This window comes from Berghia stephanieae, chromosome 4 (genome assembly GCF_034508935.2).
Source record: "Berghia stephanieae isolate SIO BIC M18660-M18661 chromosome 4, UCSD_Bste_1.3, whole genome shotgun sequence".
Taxonomy (NCBI): Eukaryota; Metazoa; Mollusca; class Gastropoda; order Nudibranchia; family Aeolidiidae; genus Berghia; species Berghia stephanieae.
In genome coordinates, this window is record NC_088363.1 from 25,552,037 (window position 1) to 25,558,770 (window position 6,734).

Here is a 6,734-nt window from a genome sequence, read left to right on the forward strand (position 1 = left end):
CTTGTATTCAAAACAAAAAGGAGAGTGACAGAAAAGAATGAATATGTTTGACTTTCAGAATTCTAACCAAATTCATGAAAAGAAACAATACAAAGCACGTTTCATACGTGAAGCTTTATTTGGTAACTTAGAAGGGTAACTTACTCAGAAGGGCAACTTGGCAAGGTAACCTATAAGGGTACTTGCTTAGCAGAGTAACTTACTTAGCATGGTAACTAAGCAGGGTAACTTAGCAGGGAAAGTGTTTTAGCATCGTAACTAAGCAGAGTATGTTATTTAACTTATTTAGCAGGGTAACTTAGCAGGGTAACTTGTTAGGGTGTCTTGGCAGGGTAACTTTGCAGGGAAACTTAGCAGGGTAACTCGGTAGGGTACCATAGCAGATAAAGTTACAAAATAAGGTATTGATTCAAAACAGCAATATAAAACGTTGATTCGATCAGTTTGCTTTCCATATTAAAAAAAAAGAAGAAAAGAACAATAAATAAATAATGCATTTATATAAAGGTAATATTTACGGTTTATCACCATGGTCTTCGCAATTTAAAATATTTATCCATATACTAGAAAATATACTCTTTCTTCTTGACAACACATGCAGCATGATTTTAAGAGAGTTTTTGTTTTGATTTTTTTTTTTTTCATTATTTTTGGACAAAGACCGTGCTGTACTGTTTTGTTATTTTTTTTTTCCACAGTGAACCTTTATGAGTTAGACAAGACGAGAAGAGGATGCACATTGTGATTGCTGAGATGATAATAATATAATGATAATAAATAGCATTTATGAAACGGTTTACCTCGTAACAACAAACTCAAAGTGCGTCACATGATTCCCTGAATCGTCTAGTCAATTTGGGTTCTCCGTGACTATAGAATAGGTCACCGTTTTAAGAGTGGGAATTGTTGCCATTATTGCAATACTTAAAACACGATTCACGATACCAAGATAGTGGGGTCATCTATGCGGTTCAACCCCATTACCAAATCCGATATCACAATGATGTTTATTGTACGTGTTTCCCTCTCAGATCTAATGGAAATACGCAATAAGGGAGATAATATTTTGATAATGGCCCCAATTTACCCATAATATCTACTTGTAAAAATATAAAATGACAAAGCGTGTCAGTTTCAAACTGTAACTGACGGAAACAAAGAACTCGTTATCTAATTTCGTTCCCTGCTGAGAAAATGCCGGATAGATCTTGACTCGACCGCTTTGGGTATTTGATATTATAGATAGTATGAAGTTGACGTCACTCAGGTCTTTGTTGTTGCTTTTTGCCATACGCGTTTATGAGAAATTCTCACTAAACTGTATTAACCAGACTATAAACGTTCAAGGTTCCACATAGTTTTGTGTGTTTGGTCCGTTATACTTCCGGATGGCAATGTTGTGAGTTTCTTAGCCAAGCGCATACTATCTATAGGCAAGTCAGTCAAGTAGTCTCATTCAGGGCCATTAGGTCCATGGAGTTGGAGTTTATTCCGGTTTCTAAAACGTGAAACATGCAATAGCAATTGCTCGCTACCCTTTGGGTAGGAAATCTTTACGCCAGAGCTAACAGACCCAGCTACCCAATGACTTACGGGTGAACAGAAGGGTCAGGTTAAAATCCCGACTTTACACGGGACCGATTTCAGTACCTTTGCATGTGAAGAGAATGCCCTATCAACTGAGCTATCTGGACCCCCACATGATATTATAGACCATTTTATAATTCATTATTATCACCAAGAGAGGGACGATAACAGATATTGCTCTTTTTGTAAAAATGGTGAGGTCTGTCTACAGTCATAAGCGTAGGAATAATGGAACAACAGGCAGCATAGCACGGTGGTATTGTCTTTGTTTCGCACTTTGTACGGCTATGTGGTCTAGTGGTATGACACTCGCTTTCGGATCGGAAGGTCCTGGGTTCGAGCCTCTCTCGGCGCATAGTTGAGTCTTTGGAAAAGGCTCTTTCTAAAACGAATTTTCTATTGGGGTTAAATAAAGGGATTTGTTTCAATGATTCAAGGGCGATCAGGCTTGTTAGTCTCGAGTTTATCCTGGGCTCTAGAGGGGAAAGAGACGTAACATTTTGCTTGCTACCCTCTTGACAGGACGATATACAAATTCAATTTAAAATCAAAGGTAATAGACCCGGTTACCGAGTCACTGTTTAGTGGATAGGGAAGTCAGACAGAAAGTATCTACTAAATGCAGATGAAACCAGCTCTGTCATAGCATTGAGTTATAATATTTCTAACCCAGCAGAAGCAATAGCCTTCAACAGTCATGACGTCACTTCCCTCGTAATGACGCATGGTAACTTAGTAACTGGCTCTAAACTATCGGAACAATGGCGGACGCCCTTATGAAATATTTCTCCGACGAGCATAAAAGTGTATCCAGAGGAGAAAAACATTATAAATATGATCTTGTTTTGACTTTTATACATTCTGATCACATGACATATGAAAAGTTCTAGCCAGCATGAAGAATATAAAGTACCGATTTTCTTTGTTTAGAACCACGCTGCTCGCCGTTGCTGGGCGACGTACGTCAGACTATTGAATCCAATTCCATCTATCTCGACAATTAATTTTCCACATCCAGCTGGTAGTATTTACAAATCCAGCATTTGCGTCATTCAGTGAAACCGAAAATGACCCCCAAAACAAACAGGAGCTTTTTCTCTCGAAAAGAAAGGAATGGCTGTGTGATGTAATGTAACTAATGCTATGCGTGTATGTAAAATAATCACAACATCCTTCACCAAGATATAGATAGTATGCGCTTGGCTAAGAAGCTCATAACATTGCCATCCGGAAGTATAACGGACCAACACAAAAACTGTGTATCCATGAACGTTTATAGCCAGGTTAATACAGTTCAGTGAGCATTACTCATAAACGCAGATGGCAAAAAACAATAACAAAGACCTGAGTGACGTCATCTTCGAACTATCTATAGATGATATGAAGTTGACGTTGTTATTGGTTTGTTTTGTTTGTTTTTTTGAGTAATTCTCACTAAAATATAATAACCAGACTATAACCAGACCGGATGACAATGTTGCCAAGCGCATACTATTCATACGTACCAACACACAAAACTATGTGTGACCTTGAAAGCTTATAGTCTGATATAATTAAGTGATAACTAATCACCAGAATGGCTGTCAAAAACAATAGCAATGATCTGAGTGACGTTAATTTCTTTCCTTCTATAGCGCCTTACATGTTTCGTCCTACATTTTAAGTGTTACCGTTGGCTTGGGACCCCTTGTAAATGCACTGCGTTTTGGTAAAAAAAATTATAACATCCGCCAGTCGGATATAACTAACCAGCACACAAAGCTATGTGTAGTCTTTTGCGTTTATAGTCTGATAGAATTGAGTGAGCACTAATCATGAAAATGGATGTCTAAAAACAATAACAAATAGTTGATTGACGTCAACTTCGTTCATTCTAAAAGGCTGAGGTTCTCGCTCAAGGAGAGAAAAAACGAGATTCCTACAGCGGAACTCGATCCATGGTCTGAAAGTGCAATCCTTATCAACTTGGTCATCTGGTTCCCCATCATTAGTTCACATCCTGGGTCTTGAGCGTTGTAGGTTATCTTTTAAAGGTCTCTTAAACAGGATGATAATTTTTATATTAGTTAAAGTCTGATTTTTATCGGACTGAATCAATTGTTTTTACGGATCTTTGTCGTTTGGGATTGTCGAGGTAAAAATATATATTTGCTCTATTTGCAGCTAATTTTCGCAAAATAGGCTCAGATGTAATGTAATGTAATAATTAATTTATATAGATAGAATGAAGATGACGTCATTCAGGTCATTGTTATTGCTTTTTGCCATCAGCTTTTATGAGTAATTCTCACTAAACTGTATTATCCAGACTATAACAGTTCATTGTTACACATAGTTTAATGTGTTCGTCCGTTATACTTCCGGATGGCAATGTTATGAGCTTCTTAGCCAAGTTCATACTATCAATAACGCATGGAATCCACACAGTGGTCTAAGGCGTTACACGTACAAAGACGAGTGTTATATCTCAAGACTACAGTGAGCTCAAAAGTCAATTTGGACTAATTTGGAGCCAATATTAAATATACCAAGTTAAGTTACTGTGCGCTTTGACCACGAGCTCAATGTTTCGAATCTTTAAAGACACAATATGCAACCTGTTACCTGGCTTCGATCCAAATCAATAAATAAATAAATAAATAAATAAATAAATAAATAAATAAATAAAGAGCACGTAACATAGTTTCAAAGCATCAGCGTTGTGTGTATTCAATATTGATGCACTCGATGCATACCGTAAATAAATAATTGCGACCGTTCCCGTTCATTCTATGTTTTATCTGTCGCCCTACAGTAGATAGGTGCCAAGTAATTAACGTTAAATACTGGCTAAATCAATTAAGCAAAACGTATATGTAATAAGAGGTGATATCATAACATAAATCTAAGATAAAACGATGGATTTCATCCTATCTTCTTCCTCGTAACACGTAGTCATACTCTCTCTCTCTCTCTCTCTCTCTCTCTCTCTCTCTCTCTCTCTCTCTATATATATATATATATATATATATATATATATATATATATATATATATACAGATCACAAACACACAAACACATACACACTCATGCACACACATATACACAACTGTTTAGAAGAAACAAAATTCTAAATCAACTATATCTATTATTTGGGAGTTGTGCAATACGATATTGATACGATAAGAGGGGGAAAGCACCTTGACCTGAAAATACTCATGTAGAATTTATTGAAGCACTTGGAGATTGGGGAATTGATAAATTAACTGAAATGGTGAATTTAATTTACGATTCTGGGGAGATACCCAGTGAAATGAGCAAATCAATATTCATAATGTTACCAAAGAAACCGGGAGTCAACGAATGTCGACTTCATAGAACAATCAGTTTAATGAGTCATATTACAAAAATCCTGCTTCGTATCTTGATGGAGAGAATGAGGAATAAGATCAGACCAGAAATCAGTAATCTTCAATTTGGATTTGTACCAGATAGTGGGACAAGAAATGTTATTTTCACATTAACAACATTAATAGAACGCTATCTTGAAATGCAAAACGATGTGTAGTGTATATATGTTTTATTGATTACAAAAAGGCATTTGACCGTGTAAAACATGAAAGAGTTATTGACATTCTACAGAAATTGGCAAAGACATTCGACTCGTTAGAAATATTTACTGGGAGCAAAAAGCGGCTGCTCGAATTGATAGTGAGGTCAGCGAGTACACACACATACAGAGAGGTGTGAGGCAAGGATGTGTCCTATCTCCTGACCTTTTTAACATCTACAGCGAGTTCATTCTACGTAAAATACAGCTGAAGGCAGGAGTGGATATAGGGGGACATATCATCAATAATCTAAGATATGCGGATGACACTGCTCTAATAGCAGAATCAGAAAAAGAGTTACAAGAACTACTCGATAATGTGGCCAAACATAGCGAAGACATGGGGTTGGAACTCAATGTGAAAAAAACAGAATGTATGGTTTTGAGCAGAAATAATGTTAAACCACCCTGCAAACTATCCCATCAAAACGAAGAGATCAGGAGAGTTGAAAATTTTACATATTTGGGATACATTATTACATCTGATGGTAGATCCACCCATGAAATTAAAAGAAGAATTGCTTTAGCAAAGATCATAATATATAATCAATTAAAGCAAATCATGAACAACCACAACATTGAGATGGCAACAAAACTCCGGGTATTGAAATCATACGTGTGGTCTGCGTTTCTTTATGGCAGCGAGTGTTGGAAGATTAACAAAGAATGTGAACGTAGAATAACTGCAGCCGAAATTTGGTTTTATAGGCGCATTCTTGGAATCTCATGGAAAGATAAGGTATTAAAAGAAATTGGGAGTACGACCAACTTTGGTAAACACCATCAGAAAAAGACAGTTAAAATTTCTCGGACATATTTACAGAAAAAAACGGAATTGAAAAGATTGTACTTACGGGTAAAGTTGCTGGGAAGATTATTCTCTATTGTCTTCTGGCACTTTTCTACTCACTTCATATCTTGTTGTTACCAACATAAGTGCCTGCTCCACTCACTTTTCTGAATTAAAAATTCACCCCATACACCGGAGCATACTCCATGTCTCAATCGTTTCTATGTTATATGTTTGTGATGAGAATATTGGCTATTAAGCTTAACTGCTGGTCAAAATTACTTCGCGATGGTGGTGAACGAATCGGCGATCTCAAGAAGTGGGTGAGAGAGGGATCTAGAAATGACTTTGGGTTTGAAACGAATATTTTTGTGTTCGTGGATAGCTCACACGGTAGAGCCACGCTCTCACCTGCCAGGCGGAGTTGTCGTACCAATAAGGTCGCAGGTTCAAACCCCACCACCGCCGCGAAAAAATTTTTTATTCTCTATTGTCTTCTGGCACTTTTCTACTCACTTCATATCTTGTGGGAAGATGAGAAGAGGGAGACAGAGGATAGATTATATCGACAGTCTGAACGGATGGATTGGTGGAGGAGGAACAGGAATCGAGCTATTGAGAAAATCTGAGGACAGATATTGTTGGAGGGACATGATCGCCGATGTCTGCAACAGGTCTGGCACTTGATGATGATGATGAATACGATAATATGGGAAAGGGGGGGGGGCGGTAGAGATGCGTAGGGTATAACAATTTTTGTTAAATAAT